Source organism: Diabrotica virgifera, chromosome 9, assembly GCF_917563875.1.
Source record: "Diabrotica virgifera virgifera chromosome 9, PGI_DIABVI_V3a".
NCBI lineage: Eukaryota > Metazoa > Arthropoda > Insecta > Coleoptera > Chrysomelidae > Diabrotica > Diabrotica virgifera.
In genome coordinates, this window is record NC_065451.1 from 77394639 (window position 1) to 77410418 (window position 15780).

A 15780-nucleotide genomic window follows, 5' to 3' on the forward strand; every position below is an offset into this window, starting at 1 on the left:
TCTGTAAACTACAGATAATTGCCGTCGCAAGTACGCTATCCCCCCTCTCCTACCCTCCCCACCAACGCAGACAGAACGCATGCAAATTGTCTTCAAATTTGGTGATTTATTTGGCAATGTAAAGATTTTTTTTGCCGGCGCTGTAATTATCCTCTTTTTGTTTTTTTTTATTTTAATGTTAATGTTTGGCTTTAAATAGATTATTTAGTACAAACACTTACCATCAGTCATATTTGTTCTTGTATTAATTGGCGAAACATTTTTTAAAGTTTGAGCACAAGACTCGGCCAAAACTATGTTTTCTTTCGCCTATTAAGTATTCTACGTGATCGTGACATTTTACACAATGATAGATATTATTATTCATTATTACCAGTTTAGATTCACTTCTATAACATTAAAGAATTATTGTGGACTAGAACTCAGTTAAACACAACCACTCTCCAATCAAAAACGTCTGGAATGAGAATCAGACGGAGCGCATGCTTACCTCTATTCCTCGGCACAACATCTTATGTTCACTAAGTTCCTTTTACTTCGTAGTGAACAAGAAATGGGACGTTATTCGATTTTATATCTTGCAATCCAAATGCAATAGAAAAATTTTAAAAACACAGTTAGTTAGATAGAAAAACACATTGCTGATTTATTTAATTTACCTAATTTTTTTCTATTATCACATCAGACTCTATTCTACGGACAAGTCGAAGTGCAATATAGGTCAATATAGGCAATTACATTGGCGATCGAAATAGTTGTTCGGCAATGCGAATTCTGATCCAATAACAAATAAATTTTTAATGAAAAAAATCCTTTATAAAATATATATTTATTTAAAAATCTAGCTACAGGAAAGTTTTCCTTGTTAATTTTCCAACCCGAATGTTCTTGAGCTATGCCATCTGCTTCTTTCCAATTCGTCTGTAGCCCTCAATTTTACCTTTCATGACAAGCTGAAGCATTTGGTACCAGTCTTCTCTATAGTATGATAAAATTGATCCAAATAATGGCATAACCCAGACATCAAAGGGAAAGTTATCCTCCAACACCAAATTCTATGCGGTTTAGCATGAACAACCTTCCATACAAAAATGTTCTACATTAAATTTGAAATAAAAAAGGTCCTATGCATAATCCTTCTAAAATGAACGGTTCCACAGTTACGGAGGTAGTATAGTGTAATTGGTCTAAAAAAAAAACGCCTAACCCAGACATCCAAAGTAAAAGTTTTTCTCCAACACCAAATTGTTCTATATGGTCCACATATTGTTCAATAAAAAGTTACATCATTTTGAGCATCCGGTTTGAGGGGGGACATGGGGGAGAAGTCGGTAAATTAGTAGTTTTACGTTTTTCGTCAATAGTTCTAAAACTATGCTTTAGCGTAAACAATGTTCTATACAAAAATGTTCTACATATAATTTAAAACAAAAAAGGTCCTATACGTAATTGTTATAAAATCTACGGTTCCAGAGTTACGGAGGGTGAAAAATGGAGGTTTTCAATACTTTTTATATTATTTGGACAATTAATGATGATTATGGGTGCTGAGGTTGACATTTCTTCAAGGGCTTATCACTAACGTACCATCGGCCACTAAAATAGCAATTTTATTTACAATAAAATTTCCTTCATCAGTAATACTATAAATTTCCCAATAAATATAAAAAAGTATCGAAAACCTCCAATTTTCACCCTCCGTCACTCTGGAACTGTTGATTTTATAACAATTATATATTGGACCTTTTTTGTTTTAAATTTTATGTAGACAATTTGTGTATAGAACATAATTTACTCTATAAGCATAGTTTTAGAAATATTGATGAAAAATGTAAAACAACTACTAATTTGCTGACTTCTTCCCCTCACCCCCCCCAAACCGGACGTTCAAAATAGTGTAACTTTTCACTGAACAATATGTGGACCATATAGAGCAATTTGGTGTTGGACGAAAACTTTTACTTTGGATGTCTGGGTTAGGCCTTTTTTTGGACCAATTATAAGATATTATGTTATGTTATATTATGTTATATTATGTTTGTTCATGCTAAACTGCATAGTTTTAGAAATATTGACGAAAAACCTCAAAAACTACGAATCCCCCTCCCCACCACCAAACCCGACGCTCAAAATGGTGTAACTTTTTGCTGAACAATATGTGGACCATATAGAACAATTTGGTGTTGGAGGATAACTTTCACTTTGGATGTCTGGGTTTGGGTCTAGTTATACCATACTACTCAGAACATTCCATGGATATGAAATCTTACTTATTTTAATAGTTCTTCTTACTCAGGGGTGGCATTTGCTCTATTTAACAAAACTTTGGTGGTCTGTATCAGATGTCAAGAGTATTAGAAGCATTCTTCTATGCAATCGCATCTCAAACGCCTCTGAGTAATTGATAATATCAGCCTTTCATAGTTCAGGTCTCGGTGTCATGTAACAACACTGAGCAAATATAGCATTTCATGATTATTTGACGTAATTTTAGGTTTAAGCTGCGGTCACAGAATTTCATTGATTTCATTTATACAGGGTTGTGAAAAAGTTTGGCAACACAGTTATATCTCGGAAACCGCTAGAACGATTTTTATAGATTTTGGTGGGTATGGGTCTTCTAATGGGCCCGATATTATAGTGGTAATTACATTGTTGTCAAATCTTCCGTTTTTCTGGAAATCTAATGAACTTTCTTATTTCAAATGGAACAACCTGTAAATTTTTTGTTTTGAAGTACTTAAGAAATACTGATTATTTTTCATGTTATATTCCCCATACCTAAATGCCATAACTTCGGAGTTAATGCTACATTTATTAATTTTTTTTTAAAACAAATTATAAAATCAATTTTTTCGGCCCTTGTAGACATTATTTTAGGTTTTTTGGATCATTGAGAACAAAAAAGGTCTGTTGTTCTGAAGCTATTTTCTTGTGGCATTTTTGCAATTAACTAGTTTCGATGGGAAATAAGCCACAATAACCACAAAAAGGTCTCTTGTAATTTTTCGAAGTTAATTGTTTTCGAGTTATACAGGGTGTTTCATTGGGAAACGGAAATACTTTAATGGTGAATAGAGGTCACCGAGCCGGTTCTAGATATACATTTTGGCCCCTACCGACTTTTATAACCTAGTTACAGGGTGTTTTATTGATTTTACCAATTTCTGTCCTAAGCCATAACTTTAGAACTACCCTGTATATTTTTTTTGATATTTGGTACACATATGTCTCATTCATAACCCAAACGATCGACATACTAACCATAGGAAAACTCCAGGTCCAGATTAACAAAAAATTATAAAGTAATTGTGACCTTAAAACAACACCCTCATTATTCAAATTTTAAAAATCTGTTTGCATATTTGAAAAGAGCACAAAAAACTTAGTCTAATGGTTCACTTCAATCTTTCGGCCAGACAATTTTATGACTTTAATTTTGAAATTATATTGAATGTTTTAAGAACTCTTGACATCAAAAAGCCGGTATTATTAACTTTTAGTTATAAATTATTAAAGTTAATGAATAAATACGCATTTTAAAAATAATCAATATTTATTTACCACATTGGAACGACCCAATTACTAATCACAAGAAAAATACAGGTCCGGATTAACAAAAAAAATATAAAGTAATTGTGACTTTGAAAGAACACCCTGTATATTAAAATTTTGAAAATTTGTTTGCGTATATTAAAAGAGCATAAAAAACTGCGTTAAAAGGTGCATGTCAAATTTTTGCGCAGATAATTTAATTACGGCAATTTTAAAATTATATTGATTAATTATGTCAAGGTGACAAGAAGCTGCCAGAAAAATTAAAAACAATGTAATTAGAAAATCGATTCGAAATCATTTAAAAGGAGCAAGAAAATGCATCAAACAAAATGACGCACATTTTGAGCAACTGTTATAGTTCAAATATTTTTAATTTATGTTGAATTGTTTAAACGAATTTAGTTTTATTAGATATGGCTGTTTTTTAATTCTTTACTAAAGCATTAAAACCTCCCAGTTCGCGCCATTCTAATTTTTAATGATGTGCATACAGCTACAAATCCAGAGAATCCATGAAGCCAGCGTAGTAAATAAGTATGTATTGAGTATTTTTAAAATAAGTATTGATTCATTAACATTAAATTATTATTAAAAGTTAGGTAATAATACCTGGTTTTTATTCTCAGAATTCTTTAAAATTTCAATATAATTAGTCCGTTCTTTAACGGTAAAATATTGCAAAACCTCTAAATTTTAAAGAACCGCTTGGATTGACATGAAATTTGGCATACACATAGCTAACAAGTCAAAGAAAAAAGTGATATTGTGCCGATATGTGCTTTTGCCCTGGGGGTGGTTTTCACCCCCTCTTGGGGGTGAAAAAATATTCGTCCAAAGAAAGTCAGGAAATGGATAAACTGGATAATTTTAAGTAACTTTTGTTCTATAGAGTTTTTTCACTAAGTCAATACTTTTCGAGTTATTTGGCAGTGAATATGTTCATTTTTTCAACAAAATAACCACGCTTTTAGACGGTTTTTCGTAAATAACTCAAATAGTATTTTGTCGAAAAAACATTCTCAGCAAAAATAGTCTGTAAATTAAAAAAAAAATGGTGTATATATCACGTCTCTACACCTAGTAGAAGAAGCGTTATAGCTAATGAAAAATAGGTTCATATTCGTCAAATTCCAAACGGAATACTTTAACGTGAAATTACCAAAAATGAAGCACATTTCGGGAAAAACTCATTAAAACTTATTTAAAGTGTTTAAAAAAAGCTCCATTTTTGTTTTATAAAAAAAAATTCTAGCATCAAAATTAAACAAGTTACGCTCAAAATAAAGTTAGTCCCTTTTGGTTTTGGTAAAAAAACCGAGAAAATCACCCCCTAATTAGTATCTTAAATGAACTTAATCGTTATGACTTCACAAGTTTCTTGACTCGTGTATATATTGTTTATATAATCTGTAAATTTCATCGGTTCAAAGTCCTTATTATTGAAAGGGCTGTAGTTAAAAGGGGTTGAACGAGTCACTGATCACGAATGTATGCAAATTTAGAAACACCAAATCTTAATCAATTTTTGTCTAACAGAAAAACAAAAAAATACATGATGTTCAGGGAAGCAAATCTGACTTTTTTTGTTTTTCGAGATTTTTGGTATCTCTAACAATTTTTAAGTAATTTAAAAAAAAAATCATATTTTAAAAAATATGATTTTTAAAATTCAAATTTTTCAAAATTTTATTTTGAAACCAAATTTTTTTAAAAATAAGCACTTTGAATCGATGAAACTTACAGATCATATAAACACAACATAAGTAAAATAATTTGTGGAGCGGTAACGATTAATTTCATTTAAGTTGCTAATTAGGGGGTGGTTTTCCCGATTTTTTTTTGCAAAAACAAAAGGGACCAACTTTATTTTGAGCGTAACTTGCTTAAATTTAATGCTAGAAACTTTTTGTAAACACAGAAATAAAGTTTTTTTAAACACTTTAAAAAAGTTATAATGGGTTTTCCCCAAAAAGTGCTTTTTTGGATATTTCACGTCGAAATATTCTATTTGAAATTTGGTGATTATGAATCTATTTTTCATTGGCTATAACTCTGGTTCTACGAGATCCAGAGACCTAATGCGTACACCATTTTTTTTTACTTTTTTATAGGTTATATTTTTGCTAAGATTGTTTTTTTCGACAAAATACTTACTTTTTGAGTTATTTGCGAAAAACCGTCTAATAATGTGGTTATTTTGTTGAAAAATTAAAATATTCACTCGCAAATAACTCGAAAAGTGTTGACTTGGCGAAAAAGCTCTATAGAACAAAAGTTACTTAAAATTAGTCAGTTTACCCATTTCTGGACTTATTTTGGACATATATTTTTTCACCCCCAAGAGGGGGTGAAAGTCACACTTTCAGGGCAAAAGCACACATCGGCATAATATCACTTTTTTTCTTTGACATGTAAGCTATACGTATACCAAATTTCATGTCAATCCAAGCAGTTCTTTAAAATTTAGAGCAAAAACCGTGAAAGAATGGACTAAATTTCAAAATTGATATAATTAAATAATCTGCGCAAAAAATTAAAATGAACCTTTAATTACAGTTTTTTGTACTTGGGTCGTTTTTGTTTAGTAATTGGGTCGTTCCAATTTGGTAAATAATTATTGATTATTTTAAAAATGACCATTTTTTCAGTAACTTTAATAATTTATAATTAAAAGTTAATAATACCTTGCTTTTTAATCAATATAATTTCAAAATTAAAGTCAAAAACTTGTCTGGCCGAAAAATTTAAGTGAACCATTAAACTTAGTTTTTTGTGCTCCTTTCAAATATGCAAACAGATTTTCAAAATTTGAATATACAGGGTATTGTTTTAAGGTCACAATTACTTTATAATATTTTGTTATTCCGGACCTGGATTTTTCCAGTGATTAGTACGTCGGTCGTTTGAGTTTTGAATGAGACATAAGTGTACCAAATATCAAAAAATATACAGGGTGGTTCCAAAGTTATGGCATAGAATAAATGAGCAAAATCGATAAAGCACCCTGTAACTCGGTTATATAAGTCGGTAGAGCAAAATGTGTAGTATATCTAGAATCGCCTCGGTGACCTCTATTCACCATTAAAGTATTTCCGTTTCCCAATGAAACACCCTGTATACAATTTAAAACTGAAAAAAAAACGAAAAATTACGATTTTCAAGGTTCAAAAACAGAAGTAAAAAAATATTTTTTGAAATTAAGAAGTTCCTAAATTCAAGCCTAAATCTTCCATCAGCGACTTATAATAATTTTTGGCACATTTTATTTTAAAACATTCGTTTTTTTTTAAATTATTAATGAAGCGCATATGAGAGGACGGGTAATCGGGCCACATTAACAACTAAAATACAATATTTTAAAATGAAATAAGGCCAAATTGCTTATCGGTATCTGATAAAATAAGGTTTGAACTTGAATTTAGGCACTTCGTAGTTTCCAAAATAATATTTTTTACTTGTGTTTTTGAACCTAGAAAATCGTTATTTTTCAATTTTTTTCAGTTTTAAATTGTTTATAACTCGGAAACGATTAACTTTATAGGAAAATTACGGAGGACCTTTTTTGTTCTCAATAATCCAAGGAACCTAAAATATTGTCTACCCGGGCCGAAAAAACTGATTTTCATAATTTGCTTAATTTTTTTTTAATAAATGTAGCAATAACTTCGAAATTATGGCATTTAGGTATAGGAAACTATAACATGAATAATAATAAGTATTTCTTAAGGACTTCAAAATGCAAAAAATATACAGGGTGTTCCATTTGAAATAAGAAAGTTTATTAGATTTTCAGAAAAACGGAAGATTTGACAACAATGTAATTACCACTACAACATCGGCCGCATTAGAAGACCCATACCCACCAAAATCTATATAAATCGTCTTAGCGGTTTCCGAGAAATTACGGTATTGCCAGACTTTTTCGCAACCCTGTAGTACTTGGGTCTATTTGTTCTGTAATGTAGCATCCCAGTTAATTAAAGTTAGTATCTCTTTTAATGTTTTGTTTACCTATCTGTAGCAAAGCATTCTCGTGAAATTGGCGACTGAATATGATAAATTTTGTCCTAGAAACGATTCATTTTTAGACCTATTTCTTTGCCTGTCATGTCAACTCTCGAAGGCTCTTAAAGTTGAAATTCAATAGGATTTTCAGGGCAGACATTTTGTAGTTCGTAAATACTTGATGGCAAGCGGCTATACAGTGATGAGCGCGCTAATAATCGGCAAAATAACGCAAAATATGGAAAACAATACATTGTGAAGTAAAAAGAGATGAAACTAGTAGTGGTGGTAATTATCGATATAAACGTATAAATTAACATTATATTACATAGTTTCCCATCTTTGGTGTATGATAACTGTCACTGTGACAGGAGATCTTTATAAAATAGTCCTGTCAAAAACGTCTAAAGGTGGGAAACCATGTAATGTAATGTTAATTTATACGTTTATGTCGATAATTTCTACCTCTACTAGTTTCATCTCTTTTTATTTCACAATGTATTGTTTTCCATCTTTTGCGTTATTTTGCCGGTTGTTAGCGCGCTCAGCACTGCATATTTTTTTATTAGTCCTTATTTTCTCTTATTTAAAAATGTAAAGGCTACCATTGAACTACACTCGTCTCTTGTCTCAGGCCCCTCCAGAGTTTATCATTTTTAAGTGATACCCCGACAATCCTATTGAATTTCAACAACAGCTTCTTCAGCGTATCAAGATCAATCAGTTTATTATTGATTTTCACTCCAAAGCCTTTTTGAAAATCATATCCAGGTAGATATTAATTAACAGAGTATAGAATGCATCTCTGTCTGACGCCTTTTTGAATGGAACATTCGTTGCTTAATGATTAATCTCCGATCGACTCATAGAACTGCTTCCAATATGTATAAGTTTTGTATATGTTACATACTATATATAGTCTTGGCTGATTATCGGAGAATAGGCCATTTTTTGGAAAAGTTATTTTCCAGCAATTTTATTGCTGGAGTTGAATTATAAGATCCTATATATTAATAATATAGGTATGCAAAGTCCTCAGATAGTGTGCTACTTTTTTTATAAACAAATTGGCGCCCGAAAATCGTGTTTTTTTCAATTATTGCTCTATAACTCCGAAGATTTTAATTTTACAACAAAAACACCCAAATAAAAATTCACCGTGATTAAATTCTGCATAGAGACGTGTTTTTCCCGCTCGGATGAAAATTTTCCTCGGAGAATGCGGGTTTTCCCAACAAAATCTTTAATTTTCAAATAAAGTTTTAGATAAGTAATAATTATTTACCAATAATTAAATAATTTGGTGACTTAAAAGCCTTCTTGACTTAGATTATAGTTCCAGAAGCTGATGAAAATTAAACTAATATTTTAGCAACAATTCAATTGTTAATTAATAATTACGGTCGCAATAATAACCAAAATAATTATGATACACTGATCAAACTTTGAAATCTTATAAAGATGAGATGCCTATTTAACATTTTATCGACAAAATAATTTTTTTTTATTTTTTTGCATAATCTTTAAATGTTTAAAAAAAAAATAGTTATAAACAAATTAACGTTTCTCAGAAAGTTTTTATTATATTGTAATTTTAAAAAATAGCTAAAATGCGCATTTCAAATATCTTGAAAATGAATGCTTTAAAACTTGTTTGCAACCATTTGCAAAAAAGTTATGAAACAGCAAAATAAACATACGATTTCTACGGTGTTTATATATTTTTTTAATTCTTTCAAAGCGTAGAAGTGAGTTTAAAGTACAAGCTAATTATTTACAAATAAATATCGATTATCAGTTTAATGGTTATATTTTAATTAAATATTGTAAATATATTCTTTTGTAATTTACACGCGCGAAAGTAGAATAATACAGTACTGTAGCTAAAATTTTCACTCGGAGCGACGACAGGCCGCGCGAGACGTACACTTTTATAAATAATGTATGCTGCGTGTCAGTCGCTTCGAGTGAACATTTTAGCTCCGACTCTGTATCAGGCCTACTTTTGCGCTAAAAATTACAAAAAAAAGTATTTTTAATCTTTGATTAAAAGATAACCATTGCACTAATTTTTGACATTCTTTGTGAGTAATTAGATTGTACCATAGACTCACTTTTAAGCTTTGAAACAATTAAAACAAATTATCAACAACGGAGATATCGTATATTTACTTTGCTGTTTAATAACTTTTTTGCAAATGGTTGGAAATTTTTTTTAAAGCATTCATTTTCAAGACCTATGAAATACGCATTTTAAGTATTTTTTAAAATTAGAATATAATAAACAATTTCTGAGAAATGTTAATTTGTTTATAGCAATTTTTTTTAAACATTTAAAGATTATGCAAAAAAAATGAAAAATTTATATTTTGTCGACAAAATATTAAATAGGCATCACACCTTTATAATCTTTCTAAGTTTGATCAATGTCTCATGATTATTTTTGTTGTTATTGCGACTGTAAATTGTTAATTAACAATTGAATTGTTGCTAAAATATTCGTTTCATTTTCACCTGCTTCTGAATTTATAATCTATACCAAGAAAGCTTTTATTTCACCAAGCTATATAATTACTGATAAATAATTACTGGCCCAAAAAATTTATTTGAAAATTCGAGATTTTGTTGGGAAAACCCACATTTTCCGAGGAAAATTTTCATCGGAGCAAATCGGAAAAAACATGCTTCTATGTAGAATTAAATTGGGGTGAATTTTTATTTGAGTGTTATTGGTGTAAAGTTAAAATCTTCGGAGTTATAGAGCAATAATTTAAAAAATAAGATTTGTCGGCGCCATTTTGTTTATAAAAAAGTAGCACACTATCTGCGGACTTTGCATACCTATATTAATAATATATAGGATCTTATAATTCGATTCCAGCAATAAAATTGCTGGTAAATAACCTTTCTTTGTACTTTACTAATAATTCCAGCGTATTATAACTATTTTTTTTCAAAATTTAAAGATTATGCAAAAAAAAAAGAAAAATTTATATTTTGTCGATAAAATCCACAGAGAACGGCAGTTCTCACCAGTGGCGCACAACACCCCTACAAGCGACACTATATATACACGAAATTTTCGATTTTCTAAACCTGACTGAATGGAAAATTGGGCCACATCCCATCTTAAAGTTTACGAAAAGACTCGTCCATCCATATGTTACTTCTCCATTTTGGTCCAAGGGTGTGGAATTTACAGCCCTTCCCATTTAAAGCCTGTTTTTCGTTCTCGTCCCCAAAACTCCCAAAAATTTCAAAAATTTAAGCCCGACCTTTGCGGCTTCTGATAGCATAGATCATTACCTTTCCAACGCATGTTTAATTTTGAAAATCGGTTGTACCATCCAAAAGTTATCAAGCTCAGAAATATGACTCTATTTTTATTTAAAAAATGGAAAATGTTTGTGGATATGTATGTTTGTATGTATGTATGTATGTGGAAAAGTTAAACCGATCTGAATTTTTTTTTCTGTGTTTCAAGAGGGTGCGAGGGCCGATTCAGAACCGGTCTAATTTTTGACTTCTGACTACCCGTAAGTTAGCTAGAGGACTAAGTAGATACAAAATAGCATATTTTTTGGGCGTATATATCTTAGGTTCAAGAAAAGACAGGAAAACCGCAAATACACCAAATTAATAGGGTTGAGTTAAGCTTTCAAATGGCCCTTAAGCGATCAAGCTGAGACATACGCACTGCTCACCATAGCCAAAAAACTGAAAAATTAAACTTTGAAAATTTTGGTTTTTCGACAATTACTCAAAATTTCAACCTACGAATTGCGCCAATAACTGAGCGTTTGTAGAAGGACTCAGGACGCGTCTAACGGTGTATACCTTATATCTGGGAAAATTCGAATTTTTAAGTTATAGGGTTCATAAGTATGATCAAATCTATTTCTTATGGGAAAAACGGGTTTTCAAGCTCAATAATTCCTGTAATACGTTCAGTTATCATACTCGATCTTGGATGCATCAGATACTACTTGTCAATACGTTTCAAATTCATGTTTAGTGATCAACATCAGGTAAGCCGTTCAGAAATTATAGAGCTCCAAAGGTATAATTAGTCCAGGAACTGAAATTTTTCACTTCCCAATTTTTACAGAATGGATAGATTTGTTTAAAAATTTGACAATAAGTAGTGGATAGCCCAAGGATCAAAATCTATATGATGCCGAAAGACGCTTTTACCAAGGGGGTAGTTGCCACCTCATCTCGAGGGTGGAAATTTTTTTTTTAAATTTTGACCGCAAATGCTGGTAAAAATATTAATTATAAACAAAAAATGTTCATTATTCATTTTTTTGATAAAATTAATAGTTTTCGATTTATTAGTTATCGAAGCTGTTAGTTTTATATCGGAAAGATTACCAGATAATGGCAGTTCTCGCGAGTGGCGCAGAAATACACCCCCTACACGCGACACTATTACATACACGAAATTTTCAATTTTCTAAATCTGACTGAATTGAAAATTGTGCCAACTCCCATCTTGAAGTTCAGAAAAAGACTCACCCATTCATATGTCAACCATCCATTTTGGTCCAAGGGTGTCGATTTTACGGCCCTTCCTATTTAGGGTTTGTTTTTCGTTCTGGTCCCCAAAACTCCCAAAAACTTCTAAAATTTAAGTCCAACCTTTGCGGTTTCTAATAGAACTGATCATTACCTTTCCAACGCATGTCTAATTTTGAAAATCGGTTATACCATTCAAAAGTTATAGAGCTTAGAAATGTGACTCAATTTTTATTTAAAAAAGGGAAAATGTTTGTGGATATGTATGTATGTGTGTTTGAAAGTTAAACCGATTTTATATTTTTTCTCTGTATTTAAAGAGGGGGTCAGGGCCGATTTAGAACCGGAGTAGTTTGTGACTTTTGACCACCCATAAGCCAGCTATAGGACTTTGTAAGTACATAACGGCATATTTTTTGGGGGTATATATATTCGGATCAAGAAGAGGCATGAGAACCGCAAATATATCAAATCAATAGTGTTGACTTAAGCTTTTAAATGGTGTCCAAGCCGTCAGGATCAGACATACACACGGCTCAGTATAGCAGAAAAACTGAACAACTAAACTTTGAAAATTTTGGTTTTTCGACAATTACTCAACATTTTAACGTACGAATTGTGCCAATAACTTAGCGTTTGTATAAGGACTTAAGACGAATCTAACGATGTATACCTCATATCCGGGAAAATTCAAATTTTTAGGTTATAGGCTTCATAAATATGATAAAATCTATTTTCTGTGGGAAAAACGGTTTCGAAAGCTAAATAATTCCTGTACCTAATAGCTTCAGTTATCATACTTGACCTTAGATCCATCAGATACTACTGGTCAATACGTTTCAAACTCATGTTTACTGATCAAAATCGGTTAAGCCGTTTAGAGAAGTTATTAAGATACAAAAGTATAATCCAATTAACGATTATTCCCCAAATGGTTTATGAGTTGTAGTGGTTACGACGCTAAATTTGATCTGGCAACGGGCAATCCGACTTCATTTACCGGCCATCTCAATATATATTTTTTTTCAATCTATTTCGAATAGAAAAAAATCTAGTGTACATTCGATGGACACTAGATGATTTGGGAGATAATGCAACAAAGGTGACCATTTATAAAGCTTGACGTGTAATAGAGGAACATTGCATTCAACTTCATACATTTAATTTATAAATAACTTTGAAAAACTCCTGATACAAGAATAAAAAACCGCTAAACGCCGTAAAAATGAGTGGCGCATAAAATATTCCAGCTACAAAAGATCTGATATGAATGTTACGTGGCGCGAAAATGGATTTTCATTTGATGCAAAACAAAATTCTAGTTTTATTTTAAAAGATTTTTCCATAATATTTGCTAAATTTGAAGTAAACGCGCCACAAAAGAGTTTCAAAATTCAAACTGTATCAAAGTTACTCTTTTGTGGCTCGTTTACTTCAAATTTAGCAAATATTATGGAAAAATCTTTTAAAATAAAACTAGAATTTTGTTTTGCATCAAATGAAAATCCATTTTCGCGCCACGTAACATTCATATCAGATCTTTTGTAGCTGGAATATTTTATGCGCCACTCATTTTTACGGCGTTTAGCGGTTTTTTATTCTTGTATTAAATAAGCATCTCATCTTTATAATCTTTATAAGTTTGATCAATGTATCATGATTATTTTGGTTATTATTGCGATCATAAATTGTTAATTAACAATTGAATTGTTGCTAAAATATTCGTTTAATTTTCACCGGCTTCTGGAATTACAATCTACACCAAGAACACTGATGTCACTAAGGTATTTAATTATTGATTAATAATTACCTACATAAAACTTTATTTGAAAATTAGAGTTTTTGTTAGGAAAACCCGCATTTTCCGAGGAAAATTTTCGTCGGAGCAAATCGTGAAAAACATATCTCTATGCAGAATTTAATTGCGGTGAATTTTTATTTGGGTGTTTTTGTTGTAAAGTTAAAATCTTCGGAGGTATAGAGCAATAATTGAAAAAAATACAATTTGTCGGCGCCATTTTGTTTATAAAAAAAGTAGCACACTATCTGCGGACTTTGCATACCTATATTATTAATATATAGGATCTTATAATTCGATTCCAGCAATAAAATTGCTGGTAAATAACTTTTCCATGAATTTTGCTAATTAGCCCAGAGTAATATGGTATACACCACCATCAATGCATTTGGCTATTAATATGTCCAAATGCGTTTCAGGTTTTACCCTAACGAAAACCTTTCTTTAATTGATGAAAGCGCATAAATAAATATCTTTACGTTGGTCTTGACATATTTGGAGAAGTACCATTTAAGTCAAAAAGTGGCTCACGGGTGCCTAAATCGTGCATTCCTATATCCCAAACTGGGTTTCATCTACGTCTCTTTCGCAATGACTTCTTATTCTTCCTTGAATATTGTGTAGAGTAATTTTCAATGTGGCTCATTTGACACATTGAATCAGTATTCGTCGCATCTTTTTGGCCGCTGTTGCTTCGGAATTGCGATGACTTCTGATAACTTTGTCATCTGATTTATTTCATATTATTTTCCATTCTTCTTCGTGTGCGATCACTTCTTTAAACGCTTCTTTATCTTTTGCAACGTGAAATATCTGTTCAACACAGTCCAATCTCTGATATTCCTCAGACAAGATTTCTTCTTTCTTCCCAAGATTTCTTATTTATTCTCAAGCCTTTTTCCCCTCTACTCTTTTTTGCACGATGACGTATAGCAGAGAGTATTTATCGTTTCGAAATATGTGGCCTAGATACGATGTTTTTTTTTATTTTCCATACATCATATTATTTCCGAGAAAATTTTTCCAAGTGGAAATCGAGACATCAAATTAAACGTATTTTCAATTGAAATTATGATCAATTTCAATTAAATATTGTCATTAACACGTTAATCGCCATGACACTCGACATTTGTGTTTCAGATCCTGTGGTCGTGTACGCCCCGACACCCATAGGACAACCTTCACTACTAGCGTAGTGATTGGCCGTAGCGTAACGGCATAATCGCTGGACTCATACGCCAGTGCACGTGGGTTCGAGCCCTGCCAGAGACAAACAATTTTTCATTTATAAAAATGATACGAGCCGTCTCACCGTGCCTCGGAGAGCACGTTAAGCCGTCGGTCCCCTGGGCTAGTGTACATCGACACTAGTTACTTGAAACAGGGTTAAAGATGTAAATGGCGCCGGAACAATCCGAAAGGATCTCCCCGGCAAAAATGCCATAAGATATCATTATTATTATTACTACTACTAACGATAACATCAAAGCCTGTAACCTAACTGCAGTGCTTCGAAACACATTTATCTATATGAAAGTGTTTACAGAGGGGCCTGGCAGGCAATACTAGCGAATGAGCTCGGAACATTTTATGTGTTTATTATGATTAATTTTTTTTTAAAGTTATGTTTTATGAAAAAATATTTTTATTTTAATTAAATAATACAAACAGTTTTTATTAATTATACAGAATAATGGTGAACATCAAAAAGACAAAACAAACACTAAAACTTATTACATGGATCACGTGAAAATTTTGATTTTGGTCCCTTTTTCTGAGCTGTTTTTCTGCCTTCTTCAGCGCTTATTTTCGCTTAACATTCTACACATTTTCGACGATCTTTTGAAGCAACTTCATGTCAAATATGCTTTCTGTTATCATTTTCCGCCACTCTCCATACT

At 31.6% G+C, this 15780-nt stretch overlaps 1 protein-coding gene across 1 annotated transcript in view; it reads left to right on the forward strand.

Annotated features, from left to right (window-relative positions):
* Nucleotides 1-15780, forward strand: part of LOC126892761 (basement membrane-specific heparan sulfate proteoglycan core protein-like) — a 262493-nt gene that overhangs the window by 241132 nt on the left and 5581 nt on the right. The gene's annotated exons all lie outside the window — the stretch shown is intronic.